We start from the raw sequence: 25,719 nt of genomic DNA on the forward strand, positions 1-25,719 counted from the left end.
GGAATGTTAAGTATATTTTTGTTAAGACCATGTGGTTTGGGATCCCTGGGTGGCGCAGTGGTTTAGTGCCTGCCTTTGGCCCGGGGCGCGATCCTGGAGACCCGGGATCGAATCCCGCATCGGGCTCCCAGTACATGGAGCCTGCTTCTTCCTCTGCCTGTGTCTCTGCCTCTCTCTCTCTCTCTGTGTGACTATCATAAATAAATTAAAAAAATTAAAAAAAAAGACCATGTGGTTTAATGTGTAATGCAAAGCCATTCTTTCCTTATTGATTTTCTATCTAGATGATCTATCCATTGATGTAACTGTGGTGCTAAAGTCCTCTTCTATTATTGTATTACTCCCAATTTCTCCCTTTAGGTCTGTAAAGATTTGCTTTATATATTTAGGTGCTCCTATTTTGGGTGTATAGGTATTTACATCATGTCCTCTGGTTGAATTGATCCCTATATCATTATGTAACGCCTTTGTCTTGTTACAGTCTTTGTCTTAAAGTCTATTTTGCATAATTATATGTATTGCTACTCCAGCTTTTTTTTTCTTTGCATCAATTCTCACAACCTCTTCCACCTTTTCATCTTCAGTCTGTATTCTTGTATGTCTAAAGTGAGTTTCTTGTAGGCAACATTTAGATGGGTCTGTTTTTTTCTACCCATGCCCTCACTCCATGTCTTTTGATTGGATCATGTAGGCCATTTACATTTAAAGTAATTGATTGGTATGTACTTGCTGACGTTTTAATTGCTTTTCATTGTTTTGTAGTTCTTCTCTGTTCCTTTCTTCTCTGGCTCTCTTCCCTTGTGATTGATGACTTTTAGGGCTATGCTTGGATTACCTTCTCTCTATTTTTTGTGTATCCATCATAGGATTTTGGTTTGTGGTTACCATGAAGTCCATATATATAACATTCTATGTATATAGCGGTCTATATTAAGTTTATGTTCATTTAAGTTTGAACATATTTTAAAAGCATTATCATTTTACTCCCCCTTTCATTTTATTTTACATCTTATTTTGTGAATACCTTAACTAATTTTACGATATAATTGATTTGGGGTGCCTAGGTTGCTCAGTTGCTTAAGCATCTGACTCTTGATTTTGACTCAGGACATGATCTCATGGTCGGGGGATCAAGCCACACTTCAGACTCCCCACTTAGCAAGGAATCTGCTTGAGATTCTCTCTCCTCTCCCTCTCCTTCTTCCTCTACTCAGGCTCTCTTTTCTCACTCTCTAATGCAAATAAATCAATCTTTTAAAAAATATAAATGATTCTACTATTTTTTAAATCCTTCATATTAATTTATAAATGATTGACCTACTTACTACCTTTACTACGTATCTATTTGTACCAGGGAAATTTTTTCCTTCCAGAATTGCCTCTTCATTATGGCCTTTACTTTTATCCTTAAATACCCTTTAACATTTCCTGTAAAGCCAGTTTCATGGTTAACAATCATTTTTTACTGTTGTTTGTCTGGAACACTCTATCTATATCTTCTTCAAATCTGAATGATATCATTGCAGGATAGGATATCCTTGGTTGTAGGACTTTTCCTTTAAGTACTTTGAATAGTTCCTTTGAGTCTGCAAGATTTCTGCTGAAAAATAATCTGATAGCCTTATGGAGGGTGGGGGTCCCTTGTATGTAACTAGCTGCATTTCTCTTGCTGCTTTTCAGATTCTCTATCATCAACTGTGGACATTTTACTTGGTATGTGTCTTGTTGGTCTCCTTGGGTTCCTCTTATTTGGGGCTCTTTGTGCTTTCTAGATCTGGATGTCTGTTACTTTCTTCTAGTTAAGGTATTTTCAGCTATTATTTATTCAAATAAGTCTTCTACCACCATGTTGTCTCTCTACCCTTTCTGGGACCCCATATAATGCTATTGTTAGTATACTCGATATTGTCCCAGAGGTCCCTTAACCTAGCCTATCCTCATCTTTTTTACTCATTAATTATTTACTGTTCAGCTTGAGTGTTTTCCATCACTCAGAATCCCAGACTGCTGTTCTGCATCCTCTAATCTGCTTTTGATTTCCTCTAGCATTTTTTTTACTTCAATTATTTTATTTCAACTCTGATTAGTTCTTTTTGTATCTCTTTGTTGAAGTTTTCACTGAGTTCATCCATTCTTGTCATTTCTGGTGAGCATCTTTATGACCATTACTTTGAACTCTTTATCAAGTAGATTGCTTATCTCTGTTTCATTTAGTTCTTTTTCAGAAGTTTTGTCTTATTGTCTTGTTTGGAGCATATTCTTGGCTCACTTTGTTTCACCTTCTGAGTTTCTATAAACTAATGAACCAACTATCTCTCAGTCTTGAAGGAATGGCCTTATTTAATAATGTCCATGTATACTGCATGGGCTGGCAATTAAACTATCTGGCTGAAGCTGTGGCAGGTGTGGGATGGGGGCCCCAGGCACTCTGTACCAGGCCACCCTGGTGGGATAGCTGGAACTGGCGATGGCACAGGCTCAGAATCCCAGGGTGTTAAGTGCCAGGACCATCCTGACAGGACAGCTGGAGCTTGGTGCATTTTTATTTCAAATAGAAACCAAAAGCAAAAGTGCAACACAGAGCAGTTTCCTCAAATTGGCTTTGATACAAGGCAGCCATATTTGCTGCTGCCTTTGTCGCTAGGTGGCATTTTTTTCAGACTGGATGGGCGGGAGAAGAGGACCTGGGGGCAGGGCTGGTTGGCTCTTCTGGAGCCATACTGCCATCACAAGGAAGTACTTTTACAAAAGCCAAAGCTGTTAGTGTGAATTTTTGTTGAGATCTGCCAGTTAAGAAAGGTCTGTCTAATCCAAAGGCTGAACTGATTGTGATCAATGTGGGCATCTTTTACTTGACACTGAGGCTTTCTAGAAGCTCTGGAAAAAGGAAGAATGTTAGTAGAAAAGGTGCTGAGTGAGGGGCAAGGACTGTGGCAGGGCCTTAGTTTCCTCCCACTGTGTGCAGGACTAAAAGAAACTGCATAGAGCATTTGTCTTTGGGCATTTGTCTCCTGTCCCTGCCCCCTAGAAAATGAGGCAGTTGGGCTGGCACAAGGTGTGCCTGTACTTGGAGGCCTGGGCCCTCTCTGTATCAACACAGTCAGATTTGGGATGGGGGATAGTAATCTCATTCTATGTGATATGTAACAACAGCCAGTCTGCAATTTGGAATTCTTGGGGACACACAGAAGTCTAGTGCCCCCATTGTCTGAAGCAAGGATACTCTGAGCAGGAGTGCATGCCACTCTGCCATGCCAAGCCAATAAACTCCAGAACATCAATAGGAATGAACTGGTTACCCTCCAATTCATGTTAGTGTCAATACACAACATGCAAACTACAAATGGAGAAGAAAGCCTTAAGGTATTTTCTGCACCCAGGATGTATGGCTTTGCAGCTTTTTCCTAGGGCTCAGTGTGAGGGCCTACCCACTTAGAGGGTCCTCCTCACCTCATTTCTCACAGAGGACAGACATGGTTCCTTTCACCACTGCTTTTCCCCTAAGGACAATGAGACCCTTGCAACTTGGGGCTTAACCATTTATTCAGGTCGGCAAGTATCATTGTGTCTTCTTCTTAGCCTTTAACTGATGAAGATTCCTTATAGACTTGACAAGATATCCTCCTCTGGGGAGTTGAGCACATCAGGATCCCTGAACCCTTGCTTCTTTTAGCACCACTTGCTCTTCTGTATCTGAGATGATCCCAATATACAACCCTTGGAGAAAGGCTGAGCAAACCATAGAAACAAGCATTGATATTTTGATCTTTCTTCCACTCTGTTTTCCAAATCTATTTCATTTGAATGTTTGCATGTCTCCTATGGGAATGTGTCTGTATGATCATTTTTGAAAGGCAGTCTCTGGACAACGGGTATGTTCATGTGAAAGGTTAACTGGGCATAGAAATAATCCCTCAACAAGTTAAACCAACGTACAGTGCTTCCCACACAAATGAGCTTGTCTGTTTCTACAAATGATCACATAAACTGGGTAACATTAATGGCTTCATTTTCAGCAGTTTGCTCAGGATATATCAGTGGGAAGGAGGTACTTGAGAACTTCTAAAATTGGAAAAATTACTTGGGTACTGGTGAATTTGAGAATCTATGCCAATAGACTTCTGTTTCATGGCATTTTTTTCCTGGGAAGTCATGCTCCATTCTTTTCCCCTTTCCTGCTAGATGCTTTTCCTTTGGCTTTTGATTTTGTAACAGTTGATGACATGTAAGTGAGATTATTTCCCCTCTGAGCTGAAATGAGTGCCAAATGGGGCCAAGGCCTCAGTGTGCTGGAGTGCTTTATCCCAGACTGTCTGCCTCATGTCCTAGGGACAGGGAAAGGAGGCAAATGATCATAAGCCCTGCACTTAGCTGTAAGTCACTTCCTATAATCCTGCCTACACTGGATAGACACCAAAGCTCCTCCCCACAACTTCTTGTGCCTGGACTTCCTGGTAGCTGTCTGTTCAGTCCTGGCGCCTCACTAGCCAGGTCTTATATCACACCTTTGGCCAGTATCCTGAAAGGCCTCAGAAATGAAGGCGAGGATGCAATGCTTGGCGCCACGGGATGCTCAACCACCCCAAGGGCCCAACATCCTTCAATTTCTGGGTCTTCCTGAGAGGAAAAACTCATGACTTGGGAATTCAACAAACAATTTCCTCACGATGGCAGTAGAGCTCCAGAAACCTCAACCAGCCCGCCCTCTTCTCCCTCCCATCCAGTCTCAAAAAACGCTAACAAAAGACAAAGGTACTATAAAGCAGACCTGCCTTATACATTGCCCAGTTTGAGGATACCTGCTCGCACAACTGGAATTAGCTTTCAATATCCATCTACAATCAAACTGAAGCCTAAACCACTCATTATCATCAGATATCTTCTTTTACCAGGTGTTACCTTTCCACCAGATCTTGGATTCTGCTCTTCTTTACTCAACAACATTAGTTCTCTAGCATTTTCCCAATTATCAAATTGTCCTCTAGGGAGAATTCTCGGGGTATCAGGATTAAATGGAAGAAAATGCTGGAATTCCATGCATAGAGGAGGCCATCTCCAGTCACTTGTTCTTCAGGTCTTTTATATGATTTCTTAACTGCCCAAGGAATCTTAGGTCTTTTAAGCTTAGTGGAGGGCTATTGTTTGGCTCAGTTAGAGATTCTGTTCTTAAGTCCTATGTAACTCTTTTTTTTTTTAAGATTTTATTTATCTATTCATTAGAGACATAGAAAGAGAGGTAGAGACATAGGCAGAGGGAGAAGCAGGCTCCCCACAGGCAGCCCAATGTAGGACTCAATCCCAGGACTCTGGGATCACGACTTGAGCCAAAGACAGACACTCAACCCCTGAGCCACCCAGGTGCTCAGGCCTATGTAACTTTTAATTGATTTGTGACACATCCTACATGGGGTACCAAATGTACCTTTACATTTATTTTTTTACTGAAAAAAAATGTGTGTACTGATTATTTTTCCCATGTTTCTATCACTTCTATAGCAGGAACTAATTTCTTTTTTTTTTTAAGATTTTATTTACTTATTTATTGAGGAAGGGAGAGTATAAGCTTGAGCCAAGGGAGGGGCAGAGAGAAAGGGAGAAAAGAATCTCAAGCAGACTCTGACACAGGGCTCAATCTCAGGACCTCTGGTATCATGACCTGAGCTGAAATCAAGAATTGGATGCTTAACCAATGGAGCCACCCAGGCGCCCCAAGCAGGAGCTAATTTCTGTTTCTCCATCTTAGAATAGATAAAAGATTATTCCTGTTTCTAATTTATTTTCAGAACATAATAGTAGACTGTAAGATTTCAGCTGCATTCATGTCTATATTTTGAATTTTCATGTTGTTTCCAATGTCTACTTTTCAAGTGGAACTACTAGATTTTATATACATTTAAATTTTTTTCATACATATTTGTTTAGTAATGTGTTTTTACACATTGGCATATTTTTTAATTCAGCAATTAATTCTGTCAACAGAAATGCACTCTTTTGGTGGATATGTTTGTTTGTCTATGTGTGACTTTTTAAAAAATATGTGTTGTATCATACTGAATCTAATTTTGTCCTATATCTTTAACACATTATTTTACATGAATCCATATCCTTATATAATTTCCAATTTCTTAATGTTTTACTATAAGAATAGCTTTATTTCCCCACATATATACAGAAGATACAGGCTACTCTAAAATATTCAAAACTGGGATGCCTGGGTGGCTCATCAGCAGTTAAACATCTGCCTTTGACTCAGAGTGTGATCCTGGTCCCGGGATCAAGTCCCACATCAGCGTTCCTGCAAGGAGCCTGATTCTCCCTGTCTGTGTCCCTGTCTGTGTGTGTGTGTGTGTGTCATGAATAAATAAATAAAATCTAAAAAAAAATTAAAACTAAGATATTATGAATAAGGAATTAATAAATTTGTCACAATTCTACTTTTCATACATAATAACCTGAATTTTAAAAATCCCATGGCTCTTTTCCTTGTAAATATGACCTGAAGCTTTTATTCATAAAATGGGTTTCTATTTAATATATATTTTTATATAATTTTTTGTTTACATATTGTTTAACATCTTGCCAAAATCTTTTCCTATTTTCAGGGTTTGTATTTCAAACCTTGAACAAATAACTCCATTAATTAGTTTCATCAATTTATCATGGTTATTTAAGAAATATCTATGGGGTACTTGGCTGGCTCAGATGGTAGAGTCTGTGGCTCTTGATGTCATGTTTGTGAGTTTGAGCCCCATGTTGGGTGTGAAGCCTACTTAAAAATTTAAAATATAAATATCCATTTACTTCATATTTATTCTGATGAAAACAGATGTCATTCAAAATCCTATTTTACTCATTCATAATGATCATAACAAATTTGTTATGTATTATATGAAAGTATACAAGCTGTCTTAAATATTAAGATTTCTATCAATTTGATTTTCTTGGCAAAATTTACCTCAATTTTCTGATCACCTCCAATGTGTTCTAGTTTCCCCTTTGTCTGATGCTTGCTTAATTGTCATTTTGATACTTCTTTCATCAATATTCTGACGATTCCCTTCTCATTTCTCCTCTACTGGATCTCTGGTTTCATAAAACCTATCATTTTCTTCTAATATCTGTAAACTCTTTTTTAGGCACAAGCTACAGCATTAAAAAAAAAAAAAAACTACGTGGCAAGTATACTTTAAAGACCTTGCATATTTGAGAGTATCTTTACCCTTACATTTCAGTGCAAGCTTTTCTGTGTATAAAATTCTAAGTTGGAAATAATATTTTTTCAGAATTTAAGGCATTGTTCCACTACTTTCTAGATTCCAATGTTAATGTTCAGAATTTCAAAGTCATTCTGATTCTTCATATTTGTATGCTAGTTCTATGATCTTCCTTCTGTTACCAAGGTTCTGAAATTGCCCAAAATGTCTTCCTCTTTTCATCCAGGGTGCTGTCAACCTGGTGGCCCCTTTCAATGTGGGATACCATATTCCACATTCCTGTGAAATTTCTGGGAACTTCTATTACTGAGAGAATCAATGACATTTACAGATATACTCTAATTTTCTTAGGTATTTTTTTCTTTCTCATTTTTGGTATTTACAAGTCTTTTTCCAACATCTTTGGTGAGTTTTGTATTTCTCCAATGTCATTTTTACTTGTAGTGTTCCTTTCCATTTTAACTTTATCTTTCTCATTGTTTCCTTTTCTGCTATCACAGTTGCAGTATTATCTCTGGCCTGTCTGATCATATGGATAATAATTAATTTTTGAAGTTCTCTTCTCTCTTTAAGTTGGTCTTCTCCAACATAGTTCTATGTTTTGGTCTGTATCTTTCTTGTTATGGCTCCTTTTGGATACCGGAGAGTCTTCAGTTTTCTACTTAATCCTGGATTGATTTAAATGCTGTTTAGAAATTGATTATACAGTGCTTCTGGATTTCACTGTAGAGTGATCTAGCTTGGAACTTTAATTCCCCAGAGAAGGCTTTGACAATTCTTCCCTCTGGTGGGGAAATCTTTGTTGCTTGTGTTCTAGAAACCAAATGGAGGGATCCCTGGGTGGCGCAGTGGTTTAGCGCCTGCCTTTGGCCCAGGGTGCGATCCTGGAGACCTGGATCGAATCCCACGTCGGGCTCCCGGTGCATGGAGCCTGCTTCTCCCTCTGCTTGTGTCTCTGCCTCTCTCTCTCTCTCTCTCTCTGTGACTATCATAAGTAAATAAAAATTAAAAAAAAGTTTAAAAAATATAGTAAACCTTTAAAAAAAATAAAGAAACCAAATGGAGAAGAGGACTGTGTTTATTAGTATCTAGTATGCACAACTTTACTTACTTATCCTGTGTCCAGTAAAGTGACCTAGCATGCCACTATGTCTGCTGGTCCTCAGTCCAAAGAATCCTTATTTTAGCTTTTTTAGCACTTGTATTTTCTTTAGGTAGGCAGGCACTCTGATCTTCTCATTTTATGTCACAATTGGCCTCTATCCTCCTTCTTACTCTTACTCTTCTTCATCTTCTTCCTTTTCCTCCTCCTCCTTCTTTGGAAGAGGCACTGTCAGGTTTGTTGAGGTATGATTTAAACACAGGGAAAGTCTGGCTTGGTTTAAATCTGGTTAGTTCTCTACTTTTGTTTCTACTGTATCAGGATTAATTTATCTCTTGTCTACTAATCATTTATCATTTTCCATCTGCTTTCAGCTTCTAAATATTTCTGATGTTGTCTCTTACTTTTTCTGTACTGAGTTTAATACCTTTTAGAAAAATCTCTTTGCCTCCACTTCGGAGGGGAATCAGGAAAAAAACTTAGATGCCCGTGTTTGACTTGCCACATCACCTAGAAATCTTAACTTGGTTGTGTCTATTATATCATGAGTACTTTCTCATGTAATGTAATACCCTTTGTAAGCTTAATAATACTTTTGTCCCTTTATTTTGGAAATTGCTTTACATTTGGCCTAAATTGCATATGTAATATAGGCACCATAAAAATAAGTTATTACCAGGAAGCACTTAAAGAACATGTACCATCCTATCATCTCAATATAGGCATTGATAGCTTTTGTTTTGCTTTGTTCTTTTCTTACATATTATCTGTATAGGTAGGTTAGATGTGTATTATTTTATGTGGAACAAGCTTGAATTTCAATTTCACACTCTCTTGACATCAATAACTTCTCACAGTGTCATTAGTCTTCAGAAGACAATTTTTAATGCAAAATTTAATTTTTAAGACTATTAAAACACCTATAAGAGAAATAGATAAAGTAGATAGGCATTTTTAAAAATGACTCTTATTACTGATGATATTTAATAACCTGGGATTTTATTCTCAAATATATTGAAATAAATGTTACTTAATTTTTTTAAAAGTACATTTCTAAAAAATGTAACCAAAATAATAAAAATTAAAAAGGGTCATGATCACCCATTCCTAAGCAGTATATGATAGTATGGTAACTACTATTTGCACACTGATGTTTTTCTTTCTAGATCTCTCAATATGTGTAGGCAATCATATATCCAATTCAGAAAATACATATCTAGTTCCTGCCAAGTTCCAGACTTTGCTCTAGGTCTCGGGGAAGAGACTTAACAGAATTTATTTAATTGTGTACTTACATACATATATACATGTATATATACATACCTGTATATAGTAAGAAATTATATATAACTTAGTATTCATATACACATAATATGTGTGTAACATAGATATGTATGCACAGCTAAATAAATATATACCAACCTGTTACGTATGTTTATAAATAAATGATATACAATGTTTGCTCTTTTTTTTTTTTGCTGACTCTTGCAGCTTCCTGAACACTAGTAAATCTGAGTGTCTTTTCTCTTATGAACAGTTGGATTTCTTCTTTGGTAAATTGTCTCTTTATTTCTTTACCCATTTGCCATTGGTTTAAACGCAGCAGGAATAGAAATTATTAATTTCAGTCACAGGAAGCTGCCACCTAAGCTAAGCCCAAGACAAAATCACCTTCAACTACTCTAAAAGGTCAAATGCAGAGTAAGGAAAGGAGAACACCAATGTGGTCTTCAATTAGGGCAGAATCCCAAGAAATTCTAGACATCCATCACTATGTTGGGAGCAAGAAGTATGGGTCTGACAGTATTCAACACCCAAACACTCTTGTCAAGTTTATTAGGCCATCTTCGTCTGGAACTTAGGAAACAATAACAGAGAAGAACAAGTGTTAAGTATGAGGAGAATAGTGAGGCTTCAACGACATCAGCATCCTCTGAAACGACCAAGGCTGTAAGTCCTCCCTCTCCCCAAGCCCAGCAAGACAACTGAGATGAGTGCAGAGTGCTGCTGTCAGGCCTTTGAGATTTGAGAAACCAGATGCAAGCCCAGCAAGACAACTGAGATGACTGCAGAGTGCTGCTGTCAGGCCTTTGAGATTTGAGAAACCAGATGCAAGCATTTGCCTTTGCTGCCTCTGGGCTCAGAGAATTCCTTCTAGCCTTCCTTGTGTTTTTTCCTCCTATATGCATGCCTCTGATCCCCTAGCAGATGTTTGGGGTCTTCTATGGCTTGGCCGGATGGCTTCTAATGCTTCTCCATTTGTCCCCCTTGCCCAAGTAGTAGATTCCAGACTCTTCTATCTGAGATACCCCAGCAAACACATCTACTTCAAATAACACTGTTTTGTACATTGTGATGCCGCTAGTACAGGGAGCTCCAATTCTAAGGCTCCAGAACACCATGAACAGGCTTGCCTCACCATCTGAAGGGCAGGGAGAAGAGACAAACGTCAAGGTGACGTGCAGGAAGCTCCCAGGCACGTCTAATCTCACTGACACTCAGAGGAAAGCAAAGCCCCGCCCCACGACTTCCACTGCTGAGACTTCCTGGCAACCACGGTTCAGGTCGGCCTTCCCAATGACCAGCTCCTATTCCTGGACCTCACCTTTATCATACGGTTATAGGCCTTTGGCAAGAGCCCCTGGAAGAACTCAGAGAAACTACAGAGGTCCAATTTGGTGCCAGGGCCTGCTCAGCCTCTCCACTGAACTAACCTCTAGAAACCGAAAGTCCTCACGAAAACAAAGCAATAATGGCATAGGTGTTTTGTTTTGTTTTTAAGAATTTAAATACTCGGGCATCCCCGGTGGCGCAGCGGTTTAGTGCCGCCTGCAGCCTGGGGTGTGATCCTGGAGACCTGGGATCGAGTCCCATGTCGGGCTCCCTGTATGGAGCCTGCTTCTCCCTCTGCCTCTCTGTGTCTCTCATGAACAAATAAATAAAATCTTTAAAAAAAAAAAAAGAATTTAAATACTCCTAGGTTTCTTTTTTACTTTATTTATTCTTTTTTTGTATTTTTTTTTATTGGAGTTCTATTTGCCAACATATAGTATAACAATTTCCTCAGGACGGCAGTAGTGCACCAGCTTTGCCACCAAATATTCTGCTGCCTTCCTCCAGGCCCTCTTCACCCACACATTCTGTCTGAAAAAACACTCCTAAGCAGCAAAGGCACCAGAAAATAGCTGCCTTAGTATCTTGCCCAGTTTAAGCAAACCTGCTCTCAATGAGGCACCTTTTCTTTGGTTTTCACTACAGTCCTCCGCTCTACCAACTGAGCTATCGAAGGAATCACTGCTTTGGTTTTCACCTGAAATCAAACTGACGCCCAAAACTACCCACTCTTATCAAGCCTCTTCTCTTTTAAAGAATTCGGATTCTACCAGGCTTAGTTTTCAAAATTTTGTTCCTGTTCACTCAACATCACATCTACATCATTTTTTCGTTGTCTAGTTGTCTAGTTCTGGGGGCAATTTTCAAGGATCCAGGCCTAAACAGAAAAAGAAAATGCTGGAAATTCAACCAGGAGTGCATCTCTAGGTATCAATCCATGTTTCCTTGCCTGGCTCAATTCTGCTCTTAAGGAATTCTACATTTTCTAGGTAAAGATATAGGCATGCATTAAATGGTTGGCAGCCATTTGACTGGGGCCTTCAGAGAAGGGGCCCACATAGCTTTCATCACTACCTGCCATCTACTGTCCCACATGGCAGAATATATATATAATATATATATATATATATATATATTACTCAGAATTTTGGTTACTCAGAATTTTGTCTCATGCCCCCATATGACATTGAAACACAAGCACCTGCCCATGTCACTAAGTGGCCTTCAGTTGCACTTCTATGACTTTATTGAGGGTGCATGTGTGTTACCATTTATCTCTTAGAGATCAATCTGAAAATCATTTTCATCAGTAACTAAGACATGCTTGCCAAGGATTCAAAAACAAGGAAATGCTGATCAAGAGTAAAGCACTGCCATAAAACTTTCTATGACCACTGATAACCTTTTGGATGATGTCTTTCCACTCCTCTCAATACACAGAGTTCTATATTTATATTCACACACAACAATAAATTGATATTAAATTTTGGATGTTAATACATTATGGTTTGCATAAGAAATTTTTCTTCCTGATTCCTGGGCATTTTGAGAATATTATATAAAATTTGCAAGACTTTAGGAAATAAATTATGAAAATTGCTTTTTATTGCCCCATTTGCATAGACACATAAACACACATTTCTCCTTAATTATAATTTGACTTATAATAGGGTAGTTTTGCACAAAATCTCCTGCATAGCCTATATGAATTGCATGACCCCATATCAATATATATTTTCCCTATTTTCAAATTTCCTTACATTTTATTCTAGAAAGAGGTCTCTCAAGGAATTAAATGAGTGACACCTGCTGTTGGCAATCTGTCAAGATTTTGAGAAATTATACAGCCAAAATAAATGGCATCTATAGGGGATCCCTGGATAGCTCAGCAGTTTAGTGAGTGCCTGCCTTCGGCCCAGGGCATGGTTGTGGAGTCCCGGGATCTATGGAGTCCCAGGATGGAGTCCCACATCAGGCTCCCTGCATGGAGCCTGCCTCTCTCTCTGCTTGTGTCTCTGCCTCTCTCTGTGTGTGTCTCTCATGAATAAATAAAATCTTTAAAAAAAATAAATGGCACCTATAAACTGTTTTTGCCAAACTCTCACATCCTTCCTGTGTTATTTTTTTTAATCTAAAATCCCAGTTCCCTTGCACTTCAAGTGTTCAAACATACTTTTTTCACCAACTATAGTTTGAGTTCTTCGCAAATATCATTAAATATTCCTTAGAATACTTCCCATTTCTAATATCACCTCTCATCTTTTTTCATTTCTTTAGAATTAAGCATTCCTGCTTACAAAATTGCCAGCTACATTAGCCATGTGTAAAGTACAGTGAAGTCACAAGTAATGCTCACTCAAGCAGACAAGGGTTTTCAAAACAGGGTGTCCTGAATCTTGTTTTCTGTGAACAGTTAGAGATATAAACACATTAAGTCTCAAATAGCCAACAAAGTAAGTTTACATCAGTAACCTCTGTACATATTTGTTCTAGATTGGTTCTCAAATTACAAATATATTATCGGCTTCTTGAAAAATCTCTTAGAACACAGAGGGTCAAGAACAAATGGAAACACTTTATCCCGGATCCCTCTCTCCCTAGGAAACCACTATTAATAAGCAGCTTGATGAATATGTTGGTTTAAATATTATAAGTGATATACAATTATTCATGAGAGCTAAATAGATTTAGTCTACATCATTATATCCCCATATTCCTCAGCACGATGCTATGCACACACGCATGCATATACACACACAAACTCTAAATGTTTCTATGTCTTCAAAACCATCCTCTTCACACTGTATGTACATGGAATTTGGTGGCATGAATTTTTAACTCAACATTGGACAGTGGGTACTTGCCAAGAGCATTTACTATTCATGAACAACCTGATTTTATGCTTAAGTCACATAGTATTCCTTCATTGTTGATCAAATTATGGGAATAATGTGCATCTGGAAAATAATCAGTAAATTGAGCAAATAGAAAACAGTAAAAAAATGATACTCTAAATCACAGAAACTCAGTAAATATGCCACTGATATTGGATCTATCCCATTCTGCTACTTTATGTTATATTTAGTACATAATTAGTATGTGTGGGCACATGTGTGCAGGCTGTCAGGATTTGCTGGACTTCATGATACATATGGAATACCCTTGCAGTTTAAGTTGCTTCCTTCTATTATTGTTTTCTCAAGTATTATATCACATAAGCCTCTGCATATGGATCAAAATGCTTCAGAAATTGGTATTTTCGGGGACCCTGGGTGGCCTTTGGCTCAGGTCGTGATCCTGGCATCCTGGTATCAAGTCCTACATCAGGCTCCCCAGAGGGAACCTGCTTCTCCTTCTGTCTATGTCTCTGCCTCTCTGTGTCTCTCATGAATAAATAAATAAAATCTTTAAAAAAATAAATTTGTATCTTTTGTTAAGCAGATTTTGTAAATACCATTCCATCTGTATAACAATTAAGTCTGAGGCCTTTAAATCTTGCAGGGACACAGACCCTGCATGTTTTTAAAAGAAAAATAGGGATGCCCGGGTGGCTCAGTGGTTTAGCGCCTGCCTTTGGCCCAGAGCGTGTTCCTGGAATCTCAGGATCCAGTCCCACATCGGGCTCCCTGCATGGAGCCTGCTCCTCCCTCTGCGTCTCTGCCTCTCACTCTCTCTTTGTCTCTCATGAATAAATAAATAAAATCTTAAAAAAAAGAAAAATAGATCTTTTGATATCCTCTTTTCTTAACTGCATATTGGTATAAAGTTGGTTGCTTGATTTTTTTTTAATTTTCAAATGCAAGCTTTTCCCACTTTTGACATTTTGAGATTGTAGGCAAGTATAAAATTAAAACTTGAATCAAGCCAATGGAAACATCACTCTAGAAAGTTAGAAAGTGTTAGCTGTTTGTATGCTTTCCAGATACTTCCCTTGTGCTTAATCACTTTTTTGAATCCTTATGTGTTTGTTTTCAACTTGAATTAATCATGTATGTAATAAGCAGAGAAAGACAGACTTTATTTTTCCATTTCATTTACCTTGTATTAGAAACCTTGGATGATTTGATCTCAAAGTGCCAACACTGCTTTACCTTCCTGGAATCAAAGTTATGGACATCTCTCCTGATAAAGACTCAGAGAATGGATTTCAAACATTCCAAGGGCTTACAAAGACTAACTGCACACAGTAAATGGACTTTTTGCCTCTCCCTGCTATCCACTCTTGCAAAGGAAACCTCAGTGATCTTCCTTGGCCCCAGCTATCTGCTTTCCTGTGGAAATGTGGTTATGTGGTCACTTTTAAGAGACAAGTCTCTGGACAAAGGATATTCCCATCTGAAAGATTAACTGATGTCAGCCAAATGACTTCCAAAGAGTTGATCCAATTGACAATCCTTCTCACCTGGTAGGAACCTGTCCAATTCTATAAATCATTACACAAACTGGGTGATAATGGCTTCATTTTCAGTGGCTTGCTCAGGGTTATGATGAAGAATGAAAGGTATTATGGGAGATCATGTCGAACTGCAATTTAATGTGGTGCTGGTGAGTTTGAAAATCTCTGCTAAAAGACTTCTGCGTTGCATGCCTTTATTTTCTAGGAAGTGCCTGCTTTTTTCTTTGCAACCTTTCTTACTGGGTTTGCTTTTTTTTTTAACTTTTCATGTGGAAACAGCTTTTGATCTGAAATGAGTATCAATAGGGAGCTGTACTTTGGCTTGGCAATAGTTATAATCTCCTGTTACTGGTCATGGTGTCATGTTTGAATTCCTGGGACTCAGAAAGGTGCTTTAGGCTTCTATCCCCTGGCCAAATATTCTCTTTATGTAAACCAAAATACGTAAACACGGAATTCTTGAGTTTGGGGAATTCCAGGGCTTAGGGCTACCTCACGTCACCCACAATTCTAACTTCAGATAGGGAGTGTTGTCTTCCCACATCTAGCTTCCCCAGTCTAACATACGAGCAAGCCAAACTATTAACTCCAAACAGGTAGTTTACTTATCCGATGCAGGATTTGTCTGCAGGATTTGTCAGCTATCTGCTTAGCTCAAGCACAGCAATAAGGTCAGAGGGCACCTTACACCTTCATTGGGTTCCTGACTATTGAGGCATGTTTTCGCAAATGTCTCCAAATCCCCCTTGGCTGCCCTTCACCAAGAACAGCCTCAAGGACAACTAGAATCCAGTGGCTTCAGATTTGACAAGGAGGGGGCCCAGCTCAAGGCCAGAGTCCACTCAACCTCTTAAAAGGCCAAACCTTTCTTAACTGCTAGTCCCCACAGTTCTAACACCACTGGGTTTTGTCAAACTACTTCCTCTTGGGGGCGGTATTGCCCTGGAAAAGCCAATTAACCCACCTCCCTGGGAACCACCCCCTCCCCCCCATTAAAAAAAAAAAAACCCACCAAGCAACAAAGGAGTCAGGAAACAAAGTTGTCTAGCCATTTGCCCAGTTTGGGGGAAAGCTACTAGAAAAGATAAACTTTAGCTCCTAGTTTACCTCAAAAATCAGAGACCTAAACCACCTACCCTCATCAACCATGTTTTCAAGAATTTCATTTCCATTCTACCAAGGCTTTGTAGGTCTGCTCTTCACTCAGCTTTGATCCCCAACATTTTCCCATGTTATTTGCTTCAGTTGGTTAATTCCTAGGGATCCAGGGCTAAGGGAGTAAAGAAAATGATGGGAATAAGGGCCTGGAGAAGAGCAAATCTCCCGCACCAGGCCACGTGGCTCCTGACTTATCTCAGTGCCAGGTTCCCTGAAAGTCCTCCTCCATTTTCTGCAAGAGCACCTGGCCTTGCCTGTGTGGTGGGAGGGAACCATTTGGCTAGAACCCCAAGAGCAGGGTCCAGAGCACTCGCAAATCTGATTTCCATACTGATTTCCATACAATGTTCCACTTGGAGTGACAAATATACTGGAACATATATAAATTCCAGTCAGAAGGGGCATTATTTTGCTCATAGTTTCATCATTTAACAATGGAACACAACCATATTCCAATGCATGTGATTAGGACTTTCAAAGGCTTCCTGTGATTTTTAAATTATTATTATTACGTATGTGCATGCCATTAATTGTTAGGGATCAGTTTTGTTGTGTTTTCTCATATGTAACCAAAACATAGTGCTTGCGCAAAGGATTCAGAAAAAAACCATAAGTAAAAGTACTTGTCATAAAATATTGTATTGAGCACTGATAACCTTTCACACATTTACCTCCAATCTTTCAACACACATACACAGTTTTGTATTCATGTAATAAACTATAATAAATTTTCATTTAAATTGGATTTATGAAGTCCTCACGTTTTAGATTCAAAATTTTCACTTCTAATTCTTTGGTAGTTTGAAATTATTGTGAAACATTTGCAAGACCTGGATTTTAGACAATAAATATTTGCAAAGAACTACTTGATTGACTCATTACTTAAGAATATTAATTAGGTTCGCACTTAATCTAGTTTCATTCATACACAGGACATCAAATGCCTATAATGCCACCACTCAATAATCTTATCTTGAGACTTGCCTTACCTGATCATTAATATAATGCCATGTATATGTTCTAAAACTAATATTGGAACAGACACTAAATACCCATTTCTCAGAACATTAGGGTTTCTTTTACACTTCGCAAAATTTACACCAAATTTTTTATCTTAAAATTATTTTTAAAAACTGCTAAGAAAAACACAATTCAATAAATGAAGGTTAAAACTGTGGTCTCTAAAATTCAGTCACCCAGATGTGTACTCTAAGAAAACTTTTAGATAGATACATGCACATCCTTTACATGCAGCTCTAATTTTTCATTAATGCTTTCTTTCATATAAATGTAAATACGGATATAAATATGCTGACAGAATTTCACATTGAAAAGCATGTATACTATAACACTGAACATCGTTGTGAATATATTGCTTTTTAAAATGTTCGCATATATGCGCATTTTATATAAAAATACATATATAGGGATGCCTGGGTGGCTCAGCAGTTGAGCGTCTGCCTTTGGCCCAAGGCGTGATCCTGGAGTCCCATGATTGAGTCCCACGTCGGGCTCCCTGCATGGAGCCTGCTTCTCCCTCTGCCTGTGTCTCCGCCTTTCTCTCTCTGTGTCTCTCATGAATGGATACATAGAATCTTTAAAAAAATACATATATATGCATATATAAATGTTACACAGGTACGCTTCTCTTTAAATATAGTAGATGCATACTGGGTACAGATTTGCACAGTCTTGAGCACTACTCTAAGCAATTTGCATACTTGCCTATCAGTATGTATTTTTGAGTGCTTGAGAATATTTTTATGTTTACCATAGAAAACCTTTCTACTCCAAGAAATTACAAAAGTTATTCTTGCTGCTGGCAGAGCATTCAATTTTTTTAAAAAGATTTTATTTATTTATTCATGAGAGACACAGAGAGAGAGAGAGGCAGAGACACAGGCAGAGGGAAAAGCAGGCTCCATGCTGGGAGCCCCACGCGGGACTCGATCCCGGATCTCCAGGATCGCGCCCTGGGCCAAAGGCAGGCGCGCGAAACCGCTGAGCCACCCAGGGATCCCCAAATTTTAAGAAATTATAAAGTAGAAAACAAATGGTACCTCGATCAGAAGAAATAACCACTTAAAAAATTGCCATGCATTCTTATCTCTTCACTTTGCACATATATGTACTTTTTAAAAATAATGGTCAAATTCCCTTCTACTTTAAGCATGAAAACAAGTTTTCCTACCATGCATCTTGAATGCTTTTAGAAACATCATCAAATACTCTTTGGAATTTCAACATGTCTTAAAATTTTGCCACCTGTTTTTACATTTCTAGAAACAATTATGCTTCTTTACAATGTACCTGCTCCAACAGCCATGTATGAAGTGAGGCGAGGTCACAGGTAATGCCACCTCCAGCAGAAAAGGACTTTTGAAATGTGGGTTCATCTTCATTCTTCTTCACTTGTTTTTGGTTCCCATCAGTTTGTGCAAAGCCTGACCTTGTAGCAGAAGTACTAACTGTTCTTGGCTTGGCTAGGTGGTTCCATATGTCTCCAGACTCTCCCAGCTCCAATTTGGGTGCATCTGAGATCTCCAGCAAGCACACTGGGCGGTGCTATAAGCCACCAGGAATTGTCCTGTCCGCTCAGATTCTGCTACCAAAAAGGTCCAGCATCCCAGAGTAAGCGAACACCACGTGCTCAGAGAGGCTGGGAGAAAAGACCCACAGGCTCAGTACTTTGTTAGTGGCTTCCTCTGGTCCCGCCCACACAGGGCGAATACCAAGAACCCATCCCACAACTTCCTGTGCTCTGACTTCCTGGCTGCTGCTGGCAGCCCTGCCTCCGCACCAGCCACCTCTGACACCTGAACCCCACCTTTATTCAGAGATCAAGGAGGCCTCTGGTGGAGGCACTGAGCCCAAGTTCCGGGCCCAGCCAGTTAACCTCCCCACTGAATGGACCTTTCCAAAGTAAAAGTCATTTCAGAGAAGCCTTGGGGCTTTTTCCAGAGATTTCCTCACGATGGCAGTGTTGCTCCAGAAATTCTATCTAAGACTACCCACATGCCCTCTTCTCCCGCCCGACCGGTGTGAAAAAAATATGACCAGAGACAAAGGCGGCAGGAAATATGGCTTCCTTGCTTCTTGCCCAGTTTGAAGAAACCTGCTCACACTCTCGTGATTTTGCTTTTGATTTCCATTGGCAATCACACTGGAGCCTGAATCTGCACTCTCATCAGGCATCTTTTCCATTCAAGAACTCAATTTCCACTTACCTAGTCTCTGCCCTTCTACTTTTTCTTCACTCAGCACTCTATCTCCAGTGTTTTCTCTTGGTACCAAATTATCTTGGGATATCAGGGAACAAACCTCAGGGATCCAGGCCTAAGGGGGTAATGGTTGCACCTAAGGGCTTGGAAAAGAGCAAATCTCAGCACCAATAGAAGTTTTGACCTGGCTCACTTCCCAAATACCCTAGGAATCCTCCTCCATTTTCTGGCAAGGGCATTAGTCCTTGATGTATCTAGGGAGAAGCAATTCGTTGTCTGGAACCCCAAGAAAAATATCTGGATGGCTCTCAAGATTGCATGCTACTCCTAAAATTGTCCATATCCTCAAATATGTTTAAATACCAGTCAGAGGGGACATGATTTAGCCTCATGGTTTCATCATTTAACATTGGAACACAGGTATATTCAGTATTTTCCCTATGACTTTATTGTGTAAGTGCATGTCAGTGATTATGTCTTCGGGATCAGTTATATAGCATTTTCTCCAAAGTAACTAAGACATGATGCTTGCAAAGAATTCAAAAAATAACTGCATGCCCATCAAGAGTAAAGTGCTGCCATAAACACTACCTGTTATTACCATTGATAAACACTTGGATTTTGTCTCAGCATACACATAAAAACTCTGTTTCCATGAAGTCATGCATTAATTTCAATATACACCCAGGAACAGGTATACTTAGCTTCATACACAACAATAAGCTTACATTAAAATGAGATATCTGTGTATGTCCTAGTTTGGATCATATTTTCATGAAAAATTTTCAAGACCTGAGTTTTTGTAAATAAAACATCAGCAAAGTGTTTGTGGATTGCCACATTCACTAAAAATATTAGGATCTCAATGAAGAAATGTTTAGATCATAAGACACTTATTTAACAACTGGAAATTTAATGTCTATGATGCCACCTCTCAGTTATGATTTGAAGATTACATTTTCTAATCTCTACTATGCTAACATATATGTAATATATGTATATATATATATATATATATATATTTAAAGATTTTACCTATTTGAGAGAGAAAGAGAGTGAGTGAGTGAGTGAGAAAGAGAGAAGGAGCAGAGGGAGGAGGAGGGAGAAGACTTACCACTGAGCAGGGAGCCCAGCATGGCTCATCCCAGGACTCTGGGATCATGACCTGAGCTGAGGGCAGACACTTAACTGACTGAGCCACCCAGGCACCTTTATATATACGTTCTTAAATAAATATTGAATCACAACGACACAAGTGTGCCTCAGAAAATATAGGATTTTTCCCCTTCTCAAAAAATTTAACCTACATTTTTATTTAAAATGTTATCTTGGGGAGCCTGAGTGGCTCAGTTGGGCATCCAACTCTTGATTTTGGCTTAGGTCATGATCTCAGGGTCGTAGTATTGAGCACCCAATCAGCTCTGTGCTGGGCATGGAGCCTGCTTAAGGTTCTCTCTCTCCCTCTCTTTCTCCTTCTCCCACCCTGGAATAAACTAAACAACTAAAATAAAATAAAATAAAATAAAATTTAATCTTAATATTTTATTTATTAAAAATAGACTACATTGCTGGGATGGCTGGGTGGCTCAGCGGGTGGCTCAGCAGTTGAGCATCTGCCTTTGGCTCAAGGCATGATCCTCGAGTTCTGGGAGCCAGTCCCACATCAAGTTCCTTGCATGGAGCCTTCTTCTCCCTCCGCCTGTCTCTCTGCCTATCTCTGTGTCTCTCACGAATAAATAAAATCTTTTAAAAAATAGACTACATTGCTGAATAAATAAATAAAGTCTGTGTGCACATCATTTTAACACTGTGATCCAGGTGTATTCTATCAAGTACAAGTCTTTGTATTCTATCAAAGCTTCAAGGTGAAAGTATTTGCATTTTTTATAGTTATCAATAATCTTTCATCAATGTTTCCCTTTGTATTTGTTTATTTACTAAAACTTAGGTCTCACAAATTGTTCATGATAATGACAAACTGTCTAGGAAACAGAAATGAAAATATGATTCAAAACATGATGTATGAATAATTCCATTTTAATGTAAATGCATTGTTGTTTATGAAGCAAAATATCAGTTTGTATACGTATACACACACAGGCATACCTCAGAGATATTGTGGGTTCAGTTCCAGACCACCACAGTAAAGCAAATATCACAATGAAGTGAGTCAAATAATATTTTTGGTTTCCTACTGCATATAAAAATTATATTTACATTATAGTGTAGTCTGTTATAGGTACAATAGCATTATGTCTAAAACAAGTGTATAACTTAATTTACAAATACTGTATTGCTAAAAATGCTAACTATCATCTGAATGAATTGGAATCACTGATCACAGACGACCATAACAAAGATAATAATAATAAAAAATTTTGAAATATTACAAGAATTACTAAAATGTGACACAGAGACATGAAGTAAGCCAATGTTATTGGAAAAAATGGTGCCTACTGATTTGCTCAATGCAGGGTTGCCACAAACCTTCAATTCACAAATAATGCAGTATGTGTGAAGCTCAATAGAGTGCCGCACAATAAAATCAGATATACCTCTATATGCATCGCATACACATATATACACAAACATACGCCCAAGTTATTGGATATATTTATTGGATAATAAATGCCCAAGTTATATGTCCATATGGACACAGAGGGTGAAGTTTGGGTGAAGTTGAATTGCATTCTTATTGTAACAATTACCATTATTAAAAATACATAATTTTTATGCATGTGTACACATATAGACAGATATATACAAATATACTCAAATGTGTGTTTGTTTCTCTTTAAACATAATTGAACACATGCTGAAGGTAGTTTTGAACAAAATCTTCATCATTATTTGATACAATTTTCATATATTCATATACATATATATTTAGAGAACTTGGAATTTCTTTATTCTCTTGTTGGAAGAGCCTTATTATCCAAGAGATTTACAAAAGGAATACCTGCTTCAGGCAAACTGTTGAAATTTTGAGAAATCAGAAGGTCAAAAATAAAGGTAGTGCATTCCCAACAAGAATAAAGACTGTTAAAAAGTCATTCTCACCTCAAGCTTATATAATATACTAATAACTTTTATTTTTTAATAATAAATTTATTTTTATTGGTGTTCAATTTGCCAAAATACAGAATAACACCCAGTGCTCATCCCGTCAAGTGCCCCCCTCAGTGCCCGTCACCCATTCACCCCCATCCCCTGCCCTCCTCCCCTAGTTCGTTTCCCAGAGTTAGGAGTCTTTATGTTCTGTCTCCCTTTCTGATATTTCCTATCCATTTCTTCTCCCTTCCCTTCTATTCCTTTTCACTATTATTTATATAACTTTTAAAAAACAAAATTGAAATTCCTTCATACTTCTGGTATTCAAATATATTTTCTGCACTTATTGTAACTGGAGTACTTTCCGGACATCATTAAATGTTCTTTGAGGGATCCCTGGGTGGCGCAGCGGTTTGGCGCCTGCCTTTGGCCCAGGGTGCGATCCTGGAGGCCCGGGATCGAATCCCACATCGGGCTCCCGGTGCATGGAGCCTGCTTCTCCCTCTGCCTGTGTCTCTGACTCTCTCTCTCTCTCTGTGACTGTCATAAATAAATAAAAATAAATAAATAAATAAATGTTCTTTGAAATACTGGTAGTTTTAAAAGAGTAGGCTCTTACGTTTAGAATTTCTCAAAATTAGACATGCTTCTTTTTTTTTTTTTTTTTTTATTTATTTACTTATGATAGTCACAGAGAGAGAGAGAGGCAGAGACACAGGCAGAGGGAGAAGCAGGCTCCATGCACCGGGAGCCCGACGTGGGATTCGATCCTGGGTCTCCAGGATCGCGCCCTGGGCCAAAGGCAGGCGCCAAACCGCTGCGCCACCCAGGGATCCCAGACATGCTTCTTTTTTAAAAAAGATTTATTTGTTTATTTTAGAGAGACAGAGAGAGCATGAGCAAGCAGAGGGAGAGGGAGACAAGCAGACTCTTCGCTGAGTGCAGAGCCTGACATAGAACTCTATCCCAGGGCTCTGAGATCATGACCTGAGCCAAAATTAAGAGTCAGCCATGCCACCTAATGGACTGAGCCACCCAGACGCCCCTCAAAATTAGACATGCTTCTTAACAATAAGCCCAGGTACAGTAGCCATTTATAAAGAAGTGCAGGAATTCACAGGTAATGCCCTCTCAAACAGAGAAAGACTTGTAAAATATGGTGTATCCTCAATCCTATTGTATATGCTCATATACATTCCTTAGGTCTTAGGAGGTCAATGTAGCAAGTTGTCACCAATAATTTTTTCTGTACATATTTGTTCCAGATTTGCTATTGAATTATAATATAAACATTGTGAAGAACCTTAAAGAATACACAAATCTCTGGAAGATATATGGAAACACCTTGTCCCAATTGAGCTATCCCAAGGGAACCACTATGGACAGCTTAATGGGTACCTTTGTTTAAATGTTGTAAACAAGATGTACAACTATGCAGGAAAGCTGATATTATTTAATTAAATAAATGTAGCCTACTGTTCATTAATAAACTCTCCTTATTTGCTCACAAGGTGCTTAAAACACACAAACACTCACCCACAGATAAGACACAGAGAGAGAGAGGCAGAGACACAGGCAGAGGGAGAAGCAGGCTTCCTGCAGGGAGCCCGATGTGGGATTCAATCTCAGGACCCCAGGATCACCCCCTGGGCTGAAGGCAGATGCTCAACCACTGAGCCACCCAGGCATCCCTCTTTTCCTATAACTTTCAACCGACATGATCTATATATGGTATTTTCTTGTGGTTTGAAATTTTTCCTTTTTTCATGCTTTTCTCAAGCCTTTTATGGCAAAGGACATTTGAAATATTATTAAATCCAAGAAAACTGGATTTTATGTTAAATAATAATTTGCTCAAAGACTTTGGACACATGACTATTAAAGGTAGGACATATAATCATTCCAGCATGCACACAGAACTGTGTATATTTTTATAGAAAAACAGCATTTTGCAATAATGATCCTTTATAAATTGCAGTTTCATTAAATTTATATTGGGACCATTTTTTCTTATGTTCTGTACATTTCAAAAGCATCTCTTATTGTGTTCAAAATTTCAATCCTTGACACAGGTCTAATTAAAATCTGTAGGTTCTACTTTATATTCTTTTTTCCTCCCAGCTTTGCTGAGATATAATTACCACATAATCTACCTTTCATTCTTGAGAGGTAGATCGTAGCAGTAGTTTGCTTAGAAGACCTCCAGATCCTTTGTTTTGTGCATATTCACTCTTAGAATTCAAATGTGTTTATGGTTGTAGGCAATCATAAAGTAGAGAAAACAGTCTTTGATTTTCTCTTTCTTTTTCTTAGCAAACTGAGAGGTTTGATCTCAAAAGTCCAAAAACTTGATATACTCATCCAAATCAATGGTATGAGATACAGAGATTACAATTTAGTCTTTATGAAGTCTGAAGAAGATTCCCTTATATGCTTATAGGAATATGTGTGTGTATGCAATCTGAAACTTTAGATGTACATAGAAGCATGAATATGTGACCCATAACCAAGAGAAAAATTAGTCAATAGAACCTGGCCCAGATATCGCCAAAGACATTGAATGAACAAATACAGACATGAAAAGAGCTCTTAGAGACACCTGGGTGGCTCAGCAGTTAAGTGTCTGCCTTTGGCTCAAGGTATGATCCTGGAGTCTCTGGATCAAGTCCCACATTGGGCTCCCTGCATGGAGCCTGCTTCTCCCCCTGCCTGTGTCTCTGCCTCTGTGTGTGTATGTGTGTGTGTGTGTGTGTGTGTGTGTGTGTGTCTCATGAATAAATAAATAAAATATTTTTTTAAAAAGAGCCATTACAAATACATTTGCAGATTTAAAGGAAAGTCTGACAACAAAAAGGAAGCAAAACAAAAGTAAATTAACAAATAGAAACTTAAAACCAGTACTAAATGGAAATTATAAAATTAAAAGATTATATGAAATGAAAAATTCACTGGATGCTGAATACC

The 25,719-nt window shown here is 38.5% G+C and overlaps 2 pseudogenes; one reads left to right on the forward strand and one right to left on the reverse strand.

Annotated features, from left to right (window-relative positions):
* The window catches only part of LOC112649185 (60S ribosomal protein L13-like), a 118,292-nt pseudogene extending 99,174 nt beyond the window's left edge, over positions 1–19,118 (forward strand).
* The window catches only part of LOC125754678 (elongation factor 1-alpha 1-like), a 166,730-nt pseudogene extending 147,365 nt beyond the window's left edge, over positions 1–19,365 (reverse strand).
* Positions 19,366–25,719: the final 6,354 nt, after the last annotated feature.

The sequence above is a fragment of the Canis lupus genome, chromosome X (genome assembly GCF_003254725.2).
Source record: "Canis lupus dingo isolate Sandy chromosome X, ASM325472v2, whole genome shotgun sequence".
Classification (NCBI taxonomy): domain Eukaryota; kingdom Metazoa; phylum Chordata; class Mammalia; order Carnivora; family Canidae; genus Canis; species Canis lupus.